Genomic DNA, 17,683 nt, shown 5'->3' on the forward strand with positions numbered 1-17,683 from the left:
AACAATTTTCCATATGCTCATTATAGTCAGGCATAAACATGTCCAACTTTAATATTACTAAAATACAAAAATGGAAGAGCAACTTGCCCAAACTATAAACAGCTAGAAACACAGTACCAAATAAAAGCATCTTAGCCTGAACTAAGCCATCGAGAAGGCATTAAAAACCTCTTCTTAAAACCAAAACGAGACACTGCTATGTAACTATTAGAATGGCTAAAATGCAAAACACTGAATAACACTCAGTGCTGGAGAGGACGGAAAACGGAGCTCTCGTTCATTGCGCTGGGAATGCAAAATGCTACGGACACATTGGAAGACAAGCTTTGGCAGTTTCTTACAAAGCTAAACATAGTCTTATATACAATCCAGCAATCATACTCCTAGATATTTACCCAACTGATTTAAAAATGTATGTCCCCACAAAAACATGCACATGAATGTTTATAGCAGCTTTATTCCCAATTATCCCAAACTGGAAACAACCAAATGTCTTTCAGTGGTTGAAGAGATATAGTACATCCACACAATGGAATAATATTCAGTGACTAAAAGAGAAATGAGCTATCAAGCCACAAAAAGGCATGGGTGAATCTTAGATGCATATTCCAGGTGAAAGAATCCAGTCTGAAAATGCTACGTATGGTATGATTCTAATTATACGACATGCTGGAAAACGCAAAACTATGGAGACAGTAAAAAGATCAGTGGTGCCAAGGACTTAGCAGCTGGGAAGGAGGAGAAGCACTGAACAGGTGAAACACGGGGATTTTTAGGGTAGTGAAACCATTCTGCATAATGCTGTAATGGTGGATCTTAACACTGCATTTGTCAAACTTCACAGCACAAAGCACTAACCTGGATGTGTACAAATTTTTACGAAATCATTTAAGAGGCTGGGAGCAGGGGTCCCAGGATGGAATGCAGAGTGTGACAAAAAAATCTAACTGTATTACAAATGTATGAGATGACCTTCCTGAAGTGGGCAGGACAGAAGGTACTGACCTAAGCAACTGAAAATGAGCGAAGACTGTAAGACTAAAGGCAAAAGAAAATGTACGTAAGCACTGTACTCTATTTGCTAAAGCTGTTTCCCAAATGGATATGTGTTAACAATTCTGAAACCACTATACTTGTACACTGAAATTAAAGAATTAAGTAAATGGATGGCAGGTAGTAAACGCCAGGTTTCTCAACGTTTGGGAAGTTACAATTAAGCAAAGAAGGAGGCTGGAATGATCCACATGGCAATAATTAGAGCTGGAGACATCACTATCAATTCATGTTTAGCTTAATATAAATACAGATCATCACATTCAGAAATATTTATCGATATGTGTATACTCATGGGTTAGTATACACACAGATATTTCCATGCTCTGTCATCTGAGGGGACCTAGAGGCAAGTGACACCCCAACAGCAATGAGCATACCTAGTACCCAAATCTTGCTTTCTATTATCATTCTCCAGGAGAAGAGCCTGGATTCCTTGATGAAGCAGCTGATTCTAGGCCTTGGGCAGGAAATATATAAGATGAGCCTGGAGCATCATCTAGTGCCAGAAAGATAAGAGGTGTAGCAGTACAGAAGGGCGGGAAGGAGGGAGGAAGGACTGCCCAACAGTAGACAAAGCTGAAACAAGTTTAACAACAAAATAAAAGTTTATATAATCCAAAATATAAATATATATAAGGCCATACTGGCATACATAACTGAACAAATAAATGAGGAAGAAGAGATAAATCTCCCTCCTGAACAGAATAAATTACATAGCTCCTCCAACCTCAAGGAAGTAGAGTGTAACTCCCCACCCGTAAGTGTGAGTTGCGTATTAGTGACTTTCTCCTGAATAGCACAGTATGTAAAGGAGGGGAAAGACTAACTCTGCAGTGAAGAAACTTGACAAACAGCCCCTTCAGCTAGGTGACCAAGGTCAACATCAACAATGATACAATCATGCTGATGACAGGTACCCTCGATGTATGATGGAAATGGCATTTTATCTCTACAGTCTTCCCCTCAGAAATCCATAACACCAACCTAGTCAAGAGAAAAAAATCAGACAAATTCCAAAAAAGGAAAATTTTACAAAATACCTGACTAGCACTCCTCAAAACTGTCAAGGTCACCAAAAACAAGGAATGCCTAAGAAACTGGCAGAGGCAGGAGGAGCCTGGAGATACGAGAGAAAAAGACAGCAGGTCAAAGCTAAGGACATCTAAATAAAGCATAGATTTTTATCTTTATAATTTTTCTGTAAATCTACAACTGTCTGGCTGGACACAGTGGCTCATGCTTGTAATTCCAGCACTTTGGGACACTGAGGCAGGGAGATCTCCTGAGGTCAAAAGTTTGAGACCAGCCTGGTCAACGTGGTAAACCCTGTCTCTATTAAAAATACAAAAAATTAGCCTGGTGTAGTGGCGGGTGCCTATAATCCCAGTTTCTAGGGAGGCTGAGGCGGGAGAATCGCTTGAACCCAGGAGGCAGAGGTTGCAGTGAGCTGACATCGCATCACTGCACTCTGGCCTAGGTGACAGAGCAAGACTCTGTCTCAAAAATAAATACATACATACATACATAAAAATAAAACTCTCCTAAAGTTAAATTTATGTTAAAACAGGCCAGGCATGGTGGCTCAAGCCAACAGAAGCCTGAGGTGGGAGGACTGTCTGATCCCGAGAGTTTGAGGCTGCACTGAGCTACAGTCATGCCAGTCAGGGTGACAGAGCAAGACGCTGTTTCAAAAACAAACATCTCTGTGAGGTCCAACAGCTGTCACTTGAATATATTCTTATTCTTAAACATATGAGTATACTAAAAGCATCCCACCAAGTAAAGAAATGTAAGAGCCATGATTTTCCCTTTGTCAAAAATTCTCAACATTTCAACTTTATTGGTTCTTTAAAAAAAATATTGGCGGTATTTACAATAAAAAGGTACAGTGCAGTATCATACAGAAAAAGAAAATGTGATCATTAGAGTTCAAACTGCAGGCGCTAAAGTCAGCCCACCGGGATTAAAACTCTCCATCTATCTCTTTACAAGCAATACAACATTGGATAAGTTAAATAACCCTGTTTTACGGAAGACGAAGCAGAGGCTTAGAAGAACGCAGTTTAAACGGGGTTTCTCTCTATAACAAAAGTATAAGAAACCCTTAAACCTCATCTACCTCCAAAAAAATCTAGTTATTACAAAGGCTTAACTGAATCAATGTTCAATTATAACTGTCCCCTGAAATTAATAGTGATTTCTGCTTTCCAAGTTAAGTGTCTGCTTAGAAGTCATACTGATCTACTGTAAGTATTATAAAGGCTTAGATCCCCAAGCGATCAACAGCATTCAGTCTCTTAAAAGTTGATAGACTGAAGACTGCAAAGCAAAGGCTGAGGCCCTGGTACATTTCTATGCAGCTGGTAAAGATACGAAGCAGCTTCAGGAGGATGCATCCAGTTCCACGGCAGGGAGGAGTGGATTATCTTTTTAAAAATAAACAAACCATACCTTTTTAAATCAATATAAGCAAACATCATATGTCATGGTAAATAAAACCTCTATAACCATGGAGCCCATGCTCCAAACACACAGCTTACTTCTCCAAACACACACCACTCAGCTCTGCCAAGGTGCTGACCACCCACCACCTGTGGTCCACTAGTTCTCGGGCTGCCATTGAGGTTTATTATTTTCAAGTAAGTCTCATACACCAGTCATCAGCAGAGAAAAAATTTCCCTACTGTTATGCCGGCACGTCTCCCATTCTTGTCCACCTGTACCAGAGGATTCTTTTTAAACATAATATTCACTTTTGAGAAGAATCTCCCACATACCCACTTTCCAAGCCAACTATTAATGTAATAAGTACCCAAACGGTGAGCTGTTCAAGCATTCCAAGTGCAAACTAAGCAAATATAAATCAAAATTTCCTCCTATTTAATTGGCTTCACCTGCTCAGTCTCCTCAGCTGGTGCCCCCTCATCTCTGATCTCTAACCCATGGGAGCCTCTAGGCTCAGCCCTCAGACCCTGCCTCTATCTCCCTAACCTGCCATGTGCTGTCATTTGTCCTCTGGTCTTAAACACCATCGATATGCTGACAATGGTATTTGTGTATCAAGCCTTAACTTCCCCAGTCTTCCCCTTCACCAGGAACTCTATCCTTCTGAGCTCCCTGGGAATTCAACTGCTCAGGCAATTTGTCTCTCTCCCCACATCCTATCAGCTCTACCTGCAAAATTCTACCTTCCAATGACTTCTCACCAATCACCTGGTCCCAGCCACTTCCCCGCGCCTCTCCTGAGAGCTATCAGCATGCTTGCCAACCAACCTCCCGCTTCAACTCTGCAGCTGCTTCTCCATGCACTGAGCTGCAGGGCCCTCTGGAAATGGAGGCTCCTCTGCCCCAACCCTCGGGGCCCTCTCAGCTCAATGACTCTAACACCCAGTATTCTTATCACAGAAGGGGACAGGCCTCACAGGGCACTGCCCCTTTCGCTTACATGCTCTAACAGCTCAGCTTCCATGTTTTCTTAGCTACGGACATACCCCATTCCCTTCCGTCTGACTGCTCAAAAGGTCCTTTTCCAGGTATGACCAGGGTTTGCCTATCACTCTCCCAGCTGGACAAGCAGCCCCTGTCCCTCCATCAGTCTACTGCCTTATCATGCTTGTATTGCTTCGGACTCAGTGCCACCTGCCATTATTTATTTGTCTCCTTATTTTCTGACATCTCCATAGAGAAACAAATGCATTGTGAGAACAGCTTTGCTGTGTTCACTGCAGCAGCCCCTATGTCACATAACAGGTACGCAGACAGTTTTTTTTTAAATATTGTATTAACAAGCCGGGCTTGGTGGCTCAGGCCTGTAATCCCAGCACTTGGGGAGGCCGAGGTGGGCAGATCACTTGGCGTCAGGAGTTAGAGAACAGCCTGGCCAGCATGGCAAAATCCTCTCTACTAAAAAAAAAAAAAAAATTCACCAGGTGTGCTGGCACAGGCCTGTAATTCCAGCTACTCAGGATGCTGAGGCACGAGAATCTCTCGAACCCAGGAGATGGAGGCTGCAGTTAACTGAGACTGTCCCACTGCATGCTACGCTGGGTGACAGGCTGAGTCTCTCTCTCTCTCTCTCTCTACTAATATATATATAATTTAAAAAATTAAATCTGTTTCTTTATCTGGGGTATTTCAATACCCATGCTCATCTTACCCTAATAAAGTAACTAGAATTCTAAATTATTACAGAATTAATTTATAAACACCTAAAAAACAAACAGGCATTCCTCAAGTGGTAAAAATAAATGAAACCATACTCAACTTTCCGCCTTAAATAAACCACATCATTTAAAATAAAAATTCTGTCTTTAAAACCAGTGTATCTGTTGCAGGAGAAACGCACAAACGTGTTAATATATGTGAAAGGAAAACTAGCACCTATAGTATTTTTCTGTCGTAGGGAACTTTTTATTTTGTTTTTTAAAGAAAAGGCTGTGGAAATAAGTGCTAGACATCAAAGAAAATAACTCTGTACTGTTTTTTTCTTTCTTTCTTTTTTTTTTATTAATCCCTACAAGGGTTCAATGAGACAAAACACTGAAGCCAAATACTAGAGGGTTAACCAAGATGACGTCACCAAGCCTGAGCATTAAATCGCTGAGTGAATGCTGAAAGGTCTTTTTAGCCAGGGAAACATTTTGCTGTAATGGTACCATTACAAATTTTTTACAGTAATAACACAGCACATTATAAGCTTGCTCAACTGATAAGCTCTTTGTAAGGGTTAGAAGTCTGCAGCCCTCACACACAAAGACCTTCTGTCTGAGAGTTCCTAGAAGTCAATAAGCTAAAAATCACATCCTGCACAATATCCACTTAGAGTCACAGAGGATCTAGTTTTCTACTGCTTTGCCCAGTTTCCCCTTGGCACACAGAAGCCATCAGGATACAGATGCAGAGACAGCGACATCACTTTTGTGTCCAATTAGATCATCTCTTGGTTCTAGCCACTTTGTACTTCAAGACGATTTTAGATTTAAAGGAGAATTGTAAAGACGGCAGAAAGAGTTCCCACAGCTTTGCCCCACTTTTTCTAATGCTAACATCTCACTTAACTATGCTACACAGAACAAAACTAAGAAACTGATATATGTACACACTATTACCTAAAGTGTACACTTTATTCAGATTTCACCAGTTTTCCCCCTAATGTCCCTTTTGTCTTCCAACCTAGGGTACTACAGCACATTTAGTAATCCCATCTTCTTGGTCACCGCTAACCTGTGACAGTTTCCCAGTCTTTCCTTGCTTTTTGTGACCCTGATACTTTTTTTGTTTTGTTTTGAGATAGAGTCTTGCTCTGTCACCAAGGCAGGAGTGCAGTGGCACGATCTTGGCTCACTGCAACCTCTGCCTCCTGGGTTCAGGCGATTCTCCTGCCTCAGCCTCCCGAGTAGCGGGGACTACAGGCACGTGCCACCACACCCGACTAATTTTCATATTTTTAGTAGAGACGGGGTTTCACCATATTGGTCAGGCTGGTCTTAAATTCCTGACCTCATGGTCCACCCACCTCAGCCTCCCAAAGTGCTGGGATTACAGGCATGAGCCACCGCACCCAGCCAACCTTGACACTTTTGAAGAACAATGGTCAGGTATTTTGTGGAAAGTCCCACACCTTGGGTTTGTCTGAAGTTTTCTCCTGATTAAACTGGGGTTGTGGATTTGGGGAAGACTGCAGAGGTAAAGTGTCCTTCTCATGCCATCAGGCTGGGGGTAACTGACACAAATGTGACTCACTCCTGTGATGTCATGGTGGTGTCCAGCAGATTCCCATGCTCCACTCCATTCAGTAGAACTGAGTCACTATGTCCCCCCACAGTCAAGAGGAGGGAAATTAAGCTCTCCATTTCCAGGAGGAAGATTATCAGACTTCAAAACAAGCATTAAAACCACCACAGTGATCAACAAATACTTTGTCAACTACGTTTATTTTTTTTTAGATGAAGCTTTGCTCTTTGCCCAGTCTGGAGTGAAGTGGTGCAATCTTAGCTCACTTCAATCTCTGCCCCCAGGTTCAAGTGATTCTCCCACCTCAGCCTCCTGAGCAGCTGGGATTATAGCCGCTCACCACCATGCTGGGCTCATTTTTTGTACTTTTAGTAGAGACCGGGTTTCAACATGTTGGCCAGGCTGGTATCCATCTCCTGACCTCAGGTGATCCACCTGCCTCGGCCTCCCAAGGGCTAGGATTACAGGGGGTGAGCCACCACACCCAGCCAACCACTTTCTTTAAACTATAATTTGATAAATAAATTTAGAGTTACACTTCATGGTGACTAACAAAAGCTAAGGCTTAAGAAGGATTATAACCAAACCACATGAACATTTGTGAAATCAACTGCAGAAACAAAAGATGTTTTAAAGTATCATCTACTTTTAGCTTTAAGGTGTTTGTCAGTTTAATCCCTGGCCAAAAGCTCTTTGTTTTCATCATATTATCTAATACAGAGTATTTCCACACTGTGACTTGGGATTCACTGCTGACCATTCATCTGCTCACTTTTACGGTCATGGCCCCTGTAAAGATGCTGCAGTCAACAACAGACCTTTATACTGTGGTCCTGTAAGATGCCAACGCCTCGTTTTTACTGTGCCTTTCATATGTTGAAATATGTTTAGATATGCAAACCCTTACCACTGTGTTCCAGCTGCCTACAGCATTCAGCACAGTAACATGCTGTCCAGGTTTGTGGCCTAGGAGCCATAGATGGAGGCTGTACCATCTATGCTTGTGTAAGTGCCCGCATGATGTTTACACAACAAAACCACCTAAGGACATACTTCTCAGAATGTATCCCTGTCATTAAGTAAGACATGACTGCATCCGGTTATACAAGTCATTGCCAGTAGCATGGCTCAGAGGAGAAAAGAAGGGAAAGAATTAACCTATCAAACATGTGACTGGGGGCATTTGTGAGCCAAGTCTGGATTCTCACCAACCTGACTTTATAAAAGTTACTTCTTGGAAAGACCAAAGTCCAATTCCTTTTCTGTTCTCTAGGACCCAGGGCTAAATGGGATGATGTCAATTAACAAAAACCTAACTTCAGTTTTCACACATCCATAACATCACTAAATCATAAGAAACATTTTAAAAGCATAAATGGCAATGATGGTTATTAAATACTAGCAAGTATAAGATTCACCAGAGAGGCCTGTAAACGGTGCAGATCACTGGACTCCACCTGCCAAGTCTGGGGTCCAGAAATTTGTCCATTAACAATCACCTCAAGTGACTCTCTTGCAGACGGTCTGCTCCTGAAAAACTCCCACCTGGTCTAAGACCCACCGGCAATGCTAATAGTTGACGTCCACACACCTCTAAATCTCACGCTTTACCTCTGACTGTCCTATCCCAGATGACACTGGTTTAGCCAAATAACACTGCCACCACCAGAGCCAGCTTCGCCTTTGTTCTCTCACCTGATCCTCTTTAAACACCAGATAGTCTTATTAGTTCAATAAAGATGATTAAATATTAGAACTAAAGACTCAGAAGCTCTACTGCTGCCATCTTAAGACCCCTTAAAAACGTGCAAGGCTGTTTTCCTACTAATAAAGGCATACCTGAGAAAGAAAAAAAGATGTGCAAGGATCCTTCATGATTGGAACAGTGCAGAAACCCAGCCACCTTTACAGAAGGGTGTGGCCCAAGCAATCAGAGTGCCCCTACAGCTCCCCAGCTCGTCCTGCCTACTCTAATTGTTCCCGGCACCCACCCTGTGCTTTCCCGTGTAGCTGACAGTATTCTGCCTTGGTGTGCGGTGGTGCAAGCACAACTCCTGCACCCTCAACCTCCCAGGCTCAAGCCATCTTCCCGCCTCACCTCCCAAGGAGCTAGGACCACAGGCGTGCAACAAAATGCCCAGCTAATTTTTTTTCTTTTTTTTTTTTTTTTTGGCAGAGACAGGGTCTTACTTTGTTACCCAGGCTGGTCTTGAACTCCTGGGCTCAAGTGATCCTCCCACCTTGGTGCTGCTATTACAGGAGTGAACCACTGTCGAGCCTTGTTTTATTCTTATCTCAAAATGCTTTGAATATTGATGTACTTTTTAAGAGGCAGATTACCAGGTGATGTAGTTGGATATTTGTCTCCATTCAAATCTCATGTTGAAATGTAATCCCCAGTGTTGGTGGTGGAGCCTGGTGGGAGGCAACTGGATCATGGGGGTGGATCCCTCATAAATGGTTTAGCCTTTCTACTGTCCTCCTAACAGTGAGTTCTTTACAAGATCTGGTTGGTTAAACATGTGTGCCACCCCGACTCCCTTGCTCCCATTCTTGCCATGTGAGATGCCTGCTTTAAATGAAAGTTTGCCAGGAAATTTAAAATAAAAAAAAAAAAAAAAAGAAAAAAGAAAGAAAAAAAAGAGATGCCTGCTCCCGCTTTGCCTTCCACCATGAGTAAAAGCTCCCTGAAGCCTCCCCAGGAGCCAAACAGATACCTATGCTATGCTTCCTGTACAGCCTATGGAAGGATGAGCCAATTAAACTTCTTTTCTTTATAAATTACCCAGTCTCTGGTATTTCCTTATAGCAGTGTGAGAACAAGCTAACTCATCAGTTCTATTATAGGAACCGACGTGATAAGAGCTGTGATCTCAATGTCTTCAACTGTATACAGGAAATGCCATTGTGTTATGCCTTAAGAGAAAAAAAAAAAGATCTATCAATCCCACCTCCTGAGAATGTGCTCACAGGCCCTCACAATCACAGGACTCTGATATACCAAATGGTGAAACCATTTCAGAGATGTTCATGTACTTGAAGAAGGTTTGTTTTGCCAAAAAAAAAAAAAAAAGAAAGAAAAAAACACAGATCCAAAGCAACTAACACATCCATTTTAGGTAAACTATGATTGGTTCTGTCAAAATAGTCTTCCCTAAATTGTAAACAAAAACATGGGATTCCAAGACTACAACGTTACTACAAATCATATTCAAGTATTTGTTTATATAGGTCAGAATCTATCCGGCGGTCTCAGGGAATGGGTTCTGAAGGGATTTGCTTTTCAGATACTTGAGGATAGTTTCTGGTAGCCCTCACATTTTACAAGCACTCGTTTGTCCCAAACATGAGCTATGATAATAGGTAATATGCAGCATCTCAATTTATCCTTGGAACCACCCAAGGATAAACTGACAATTTCATTTTTAGGGAAATTAAGGTTCAGGGGAGTCGGGTAACTTGCTGCCCAAGACCACACAGCTAATGAAGAACTAAGCTGAATGTAGCCTAGTGATTCAAGCCATGCCTATTTGTGCCCAAACCAATGTCCTTAGCATTCCCTGCCTCCCCTCAACTTTGCTGCTGTCTGGCCTCACCCTTCACCCTGCTCTGCCTTGTCATTCCATTCCAGTCGTGCTGGCCACCATGCTATGTCCTAAAACCACACATACTCCTCTGCACTGTCTGTTTCACAGCACCCCACCTTGCTCCACCAGCATATAGACCAAGGTCTTGGCTTTCTGCACTGCTGTGTCCCTAGCTAGCATAGTCTCTTGCTAACAGATATCCAAAATTTATTTTTGAAATGAATGTATGTGAATATTGAATATTGTAACTAAGTGGTTGAAGGTCTTTCTAATTTTTAGGGCATGATACCCTGACTTCTTAAACAGCGTATAAGGGGACATTCAGCGTAATTCATCTAATTACAAAAAGCCAAATTTAAGCTGTGGAGCTAAAGCCCCATAATGGATGCTCTCAGGTGACATCAGTGAAAATGGCAGAGTGAAGACCTCCAAAAATTCTGTCTGCCCTAAAAGTCAAGAGAACACTGGCAAAAATGGGCAGAGGCAACCTTTACAAGACTCTGAATATTAAAGATCTGCAGTAATCCAGACAACATTTATAGAAGAAAAAGATGAAATTTTTGGTAACAGTAAGCTTTATGGCATTTTAATTTGCCCTATTTTCAGCCTGTTTTCTACCCTAGCCTTAACAAACAACAGTCTACAATCATAGCAAAATCCAGCAGCCTGGAAGCCACTAGAGGGGTCAAAGAGGTGCTGGAGCTCCTTCAAAGTCCCATTCCCAAGGAACTGCCATTATCTCTGATCTATCTGGTAGTTCCCTGGAAGACCTCGCAATGTTGTCTTCATTTGACCTGACTCAGAATTTTCCTATTGCAAACAGCCTCTTGTAAGGGGAAAGCAGGCTGATCAAAAACAATCACAGGCAATTGTTGAACACTGCACTGCCCAAGCAGATGGCTAATCATCAAGGCAAAAAAAAAAAAAAAAAAAAAAAAAAAAGAAAAAAAAAAAAAAAAAAAAAAAAAAAAAAAAAAAAAAAAAAAAAAAAAAAAAAAAAAAAAAAAAGCTTAAAAAGAAAAGCAGGGAATAAGATGTGATATGGGGTTCTGAAAAACTTCACTATATTATTTATTATTCCTGGGAATCTAGAAGGCCACATGCATGTGTGTGGGAGGGTGCGTGAGCAGGTTCAGCAAAGATCCAAGAAGGCCCTAAGCTCTCTGCACAAGCAAGTTAAGTACAGGTTAAGGCAGAGTTGTCAACTGCCTGGTGAGTGTTTAGGGCAAGCACCAACAGGTACACATAGCCCCTCAGCAAAAAGTCAGAAACTTTTTAGTTCCAGGCACCTAAGGAAATCTCTGTCCAGTCATTAGCTAAGCACTCAGCAAATCATGTAGAGACTTCAGTGGCCACATACAAAAAAGAACACACTATACAGAACTGATTCTGAAAAGACACCAAACAAACAACAAAAACCAGCAATAACATCCCTAAAGGTGTAGAATGTGATTTCAAGAGTTGCCACATTTAAATAACAGTAAGTAAATGTCCAGTTTCCAAAGAAAATTATGAGCTATGCGAAGAAACAAGAAAGTATGGCCCATACCAAGGGGGAAAGAGCAGCCAATACAGAGACAGAAATTATTTGTATTTTTCAAGAGCCAAATAGAAATTATGGAGTTGAAAAGTACAATATCTGAAATGAGAACATCACAACAGATTTGAACAGGCAGAAGAAAGAATCCATGATCTGAAAGTAGGCCATTGAAATTATCTAGTCCGAGAAAGAGAAAGAAAACAGGAGTAAAAATGAGTAGAACACAGCATGATGGGAGTTCCAAAGGAAAATAGAGAGAAAGGGGCAGAAATACTCAAGAAATAATAACTGAAAAATCCCCAAATTTGATGAAAAACAAGCCACATATCCAAGAGACTCAAGAAACTCCAAGTATGATAAACTCAAAGGGATCACCTAGACACATCCTAATCAAACTGTTCAAAGCCAAAGAAAACCTTAGGAGTAGCAAGAAAAGCAATTCATGACATACAAAAGGTTCTCAATAAGATTAACAACTGATTTCTTACCAGAAACCATGAACACCAGAGAGCTTCCATTCAAAGTGCTAAAAGAAAAAGATTAGCAACCAAGAATGCTATATCCAACAAAGATGTCCTTCAAAAGTGAAGGAGAAATTAGGAAAAAAGTGAAGGGGAAATTAGGACATTCCAAGAGAAACTAAGAGAATTCATCTCTAGCAAACTTCCTCCATGAAAAATATTAAAGGAAGTCTTTCAAGTTTAAATGAAAGAACATTATATAGTAACTCAAACTGACATGAATAAAAAGCCCAGTAAGGGTAACTACATAGGTAAAAGAGGGTATAAATGTATTTTTTATTGTAATTACCTTTTTCCCTGATCTGATTTAAAAGACAAGTACATAAGCAATTATTATAAATCTGTGTTGACTGGCATACAACGTATAAAGATGTAATTTGTTTGACAACAACAGCAGAAAGAGAGGAGAGAACGGAGCTACCCATGAGCAAATCTTGTGTTTACTATTGTTAAATTGGTATTAATCTGAACTAAATTATCAAGTAAGGTGATCATCCCCAGGGCAACTACTAAGTAAACTTTAAAAAATACTGTAAAAGAAATGACAAGGGAATTACAATGGTACACTAGGTAATACCTATTTAACACACAAAAAAGGCAATATTGGAGTAACAAAAGAACAAAGAAGACATGACATACAGAGAATAGCAAAATGGCAGACATAAGTCCTCCTCTATCAGTAATTATAGTAAATGCAAATTAATTAAGCACTCCAATTCTTAGGCAAAATTGGCAGAATGAATTTTTTAAATGATCCAACTGTAGGCTGTCTTCATGAAATACACACTTCATGTTCAATGACACAAGCAAGTTGAAAGTAAAAGAATGAAAAAAGATATACCATGCAAATGGTAACGAAAAGACTGGAGTCATTATACTAATATTAGACAAAACAGACTTAAGACAGAAATTGTTACTAAAGACAAAGAAGAAATTTTACAATAAGCATCTATCCATCAAGCAGATATAACAAATATAAACATATACACATCCCAAAACACAGCCCTGAAATAAAAGGAGAAAAACCTGACAGAATTGAAGGAAGAAACAGACAACTCAACAATAATGTTAAAAGACTTCAGACCAGGTGCAGTGACTCACACCTGTGATCCCAGCACTTTGGGAAGCTGAAGCAGACAGATCACTTGAGGCCAGGAGTTTAAGACCAGTCTGGTCAACATGGTAAAACTCTGTCCCTAAGAAAAATAAATATTAGCTGGACATGGTTGTGCACTCCTGTAATCCCAGGTACTCAGGAAACTGAGGCCCGAGAATCGCTTGAAACCAGGAGGCAGAGGTTGCAGTGAGCTGAGGTCATGCCAGTGTACTCCAGCCTGGGTGACAGAGCGAGACTCTATCTCAAAATAATAATAATAATAATTAATAATAATAATAATGTTACAGATTTCAATCCCCCACTTTTGATAATGGATAGAACATGCAGCATTAGTGCTCAGCCTTTGGAACATCTATTCTAGCCACTGAGGGTCTGCCTGGTTCTCAGGCCTGCGAGGTTAATGGGCAGCCTAAATGAGTGAAGAAGGAAATACTGTAACACAAACCATCTCCATGACAACTAACAGTCAAGAAAAATTATTTCTTTGTAGTGAGAACATTCAAAAACCTCTCATGATGTGATGGATGTGTTAACCTTTTCCTGATTTGATCATTATACAACATATACACGTACACATTAAACTATACCCCCACAAACATGTACAATTATAATGTGTCAATTTAAGAAAAAAACATTTCTTCTATTAGTAAAGGGAAAAATATCCCAGGCTTCTGGTATATGGATTCTCAACATTCCTTTATAAGACAGTCAGACCAACAAGGAAGACTTTATCTTTTTACACATTTTGCTGCAAACTCCAGTTTCCCCTGATAACATGCCTCCCTATAAAAAGAATGTTACCATTTCACCCTTCCCTGCACTGGTTTGTATTTAAAATCAGTATCACTGGGTTTCATATTTTTAATTTCTCTCAACTGTTTCATGAACATATGGTCTTTGTCTCCTCAACTACTCTAAAGCCCTTGAGGGAGAAAAAGGCGGCCATTCATGTTTCAATCTTTTTGCAGTTTTTCTCCAATTCAGAGGGCAGTTCTAGGCTCATTAATGAGCCCTGAACAAGTACTTGATGGCTAACTCAGAGCTTCATAACTGGTTTATTTTGGCATGCGGGTGTAACATGAACAAGTTCCACGTGTGCCCAGATAACAATCCTTCCAGGCCTAGGGTGGTATGAGGCTGCAGGGGGGGTGGTTGGGGGGGGCGGTGGTTGGGCAGCAGCTAGGGATTGGGGTAAGAGCAGCCCTTGGAGGCAGGCTGCTCAATGTGAGTGAATTGAGTCAATGTCATGAGGGAAAAAAGGTGGGGGAGCCTTGGGCTAAATGGCTGCCTAGAAACACTGCTGAAAGAACTAGAAATAGCCTGAATGTCCATCAAAAAGACAAAGTTCTTTTATTTACCAAATGGGAAATCTTCCAAGGTGCAGATAGTAGGTATTATGCTACCATTCATATAAATAGGGAGAGAAACAGAAACTTAATTGCTTGTATATGATATGACACACAGGATACCTCCATAAGGAGGCAAGGCGGTGGCCAACTCACAATGGAAGCCCAGGGGTTGGAGGCAGATGTAGAAAGACGTATTCCTGGAAGCCCTTTGCACTTCTGAATTTTGAGTCACGTGACAGGATTTATTTGCTATTAAAAACAATTAACATATTAAAGTTGTCAAATCTACCTCTGCCTATCTCCAAATGTCATTAATAATGATTACTGTCTACACCTTCACCCCTAGTCAAACATGTGAAAATAAAAGAAAGACAGATCTGGGTACCGGCTGCCTGCATGCAGTCTGTGAAAATCCACCGAGTCCCACACTTACGACCTGTGCACTTTTCCACAGGTGTAATGCACATCAACTCAAAAGTTAAATACAGAATGAACAGGTTACCTAAGTCAACTTTTTGTTCCCTCTTATTAATAGTATAGTATTTCATATATTTGTCTAGATAAAATGAATTCCTATTTCAAATTTTTCAATAATAATTCTCAAAAAACCTCGCCTGAGTTGAGTCAATACTGCTGACACCACGTGGCTAGGGGTACCAGGAGCTGAGCTCCTCTCAGCTCTTCTCCAGCCTCAAGGCCTACGCTCTCACCCTCCTGTGACTTTTCTATGAATTTAACATTATTTCCAAAGTTCTCTGCGCTATTTATTAATAACCACCAATAATTAACAAAACAAGTTTAGAAATGAAGCTGGACTTTGATTTTGACAGTTGTTCCTCACAAGTCATTTTAATTACCTAAGTGTTATCCCAAGGTATTATTTCTACTTGCCAAAAAGAAATTCTACCTTCTGGCTAGGTTTATAAAAGGACAGAATAAGTGCCTTCCAAGTCCCAAAGCTTAACATAAGACTCCACCTCAGTAATTTCCCATAATGTGAGCCTTAATGGGGAAATAGATTTACAGGAAGTTAAGTAAAACTTCCTCATCCACACGAAGGATTAATCTTACCTGAGTGGTGAACACAATGATAAACCCTAATAACAACTTAGGTTAGAAGCACTTAAAGCCTCACAAAAAGAAAAAAAAAAAATAGAAATCAAAGATGGTAAATATTCCAATAGATGTAACTCTTAAATTTATAATAAGGAACTACATGTCAAAGGCAACACTTTAAACACGTAAGAAAATATATAGGGGAAAAAATTTTTGTGACTTAAGGAAGGGAAGAGTTTCTTAAACAAGGCACAAAAGCATAAACTGTAAAGGTAAACAACGATGCATTAGACTGCACTTAAGATTCACAATTCGTGGACAATAAAAATTCCACAATTAAGGTGAAAAGGTAAGTTCTACTCTGAGAAGAGATATTCTATCCACAATAAAGCACTTCAACAAAACCCTAAGACAGACAACATTTCAGCAGAAATGTGGGCCAAGACACAGGCAAGGCTCTGGGTACTGCAGGTGGGAGGGCCCTGCGGCACAAGCCCCTGAGAAGCCCGAAACACTGAGTCAAAGCTCTGTCACCACACAGCATTTAAGGAAGTGCAGAGCCACTGGACAGGCTCGGTGGCTCACATCTGTAATCCCAGCACTTTGGGAGGCCAAGGCAGGTAGGATCATCTCAGGTCAGGAGTTCAAGACCAGCCTGGCCAGCATGGTGAAACCCTGTCTCTACTAAAAATACAAAAATTAACCAGGTACGGTGGCATCAAGCCTAAGAGGAGACTCCAAGTGTCCAGACAGGATAATTTCAGGCACCCCTTCACAGGCCATCAGAAACCTTTTCTGATTACATTATATCAGTGGAAAACCATCCCTGTAACAGCTTCCCACCCCCACAACCCCAGAATGACACTTTCTAACTACATCTTGGCCCTAATGCTAAAATCAAGTTCTTGATCAAACTGAAGATACTGGCTCTGTTGGTGTCTATCCAGCAATATATAACAACAAGACCACCCTAAGACATACTTTTAAAAATTCTCTCCCAAAAGAAGGTCTCTCTTTTATGATTCCAGCAAGAAAGCTGGCTTCTCAGAAATGATGATCAGGGGAAAGTGTTCCAAAGTATACAACGTATTACGTATTTTAACCATAATGAAATGTGTCAAGGCTATAACTACTTAATTAGGATGGGGAAAATGCAGAAATATTGCCAGCTGTATTCTGCTTAAAGCACCGTGAAATCCTAAAACAGCTTTCCTCGCTGCAAAAATCCGTGACAAGACAGAGATCCTGTAGGCCTAGTATGCCATCCCCTGTGTGCTGGGTTTGGGGGGGATAACGTAAGGCACGCAGGGCTCAAAGAGTTCACTCAAGATCACATTCAGAATTTAAAATGTATCTTTGTGACTTTATAATTAAAAATTATATGACCACACCCTGCATACTTGAAAATGTCCACTTCCCTAAAGTTCAAACAAAGAAATAAATATGAGTGATTAGCAGACATCTAAAAGCAAGTCAAGGGGTAGACAAGTACAGGCAAGAACACTATTCTTTCACTCAAGTACATGCTTTAGAAAGTTAGTTCAGAGAAAAGCTAACAGTTCATATCAGCAAGTGGATTCTTTTTCTTAGACAAAAGATCTAGCAATTCCTTCTGACCCTCACAACTGCCAGTAGTTTATGAACCTAAAGACAACACAACCTACGTAACTTTTTTCCCCCTGACCGATATCAGATCCTGCAAAGTGCAGGCAAAGGGAGCAAGT

General features: G+C 40.7%; 1 protein-coding gene across 2 annotated transcripts in view; it reads right to left on the reverse strand.

Annotated features, from left to right (window-relative positions):
- The window catches only part of CHSY1 (chondroitin sulfate synthase 1), a 69,565-nt gene that overhangs the window by 35,160 nt on the left and 16,722 nt on the right, over window positions 1-17,683 (reverse strand). The window lies entirely within an intron of this gene.

The sequence above is a fragment of the Cebus imitator genome, unplaced genomic scaffold, assembly GCF_001604975.1.
Source record: "Cebus imitator isolate Cc_AM_T3 unplaced genomic scaffold, Cebus_imitator-1.0 Scaffold19, whole genome shotgun sequence".
Classification (NCBI taxonomy): Eukaryota; Metazoa; Chordata; class Mammalia; order Primates; family Cebidae; genus Cebus; species Cebus imitator.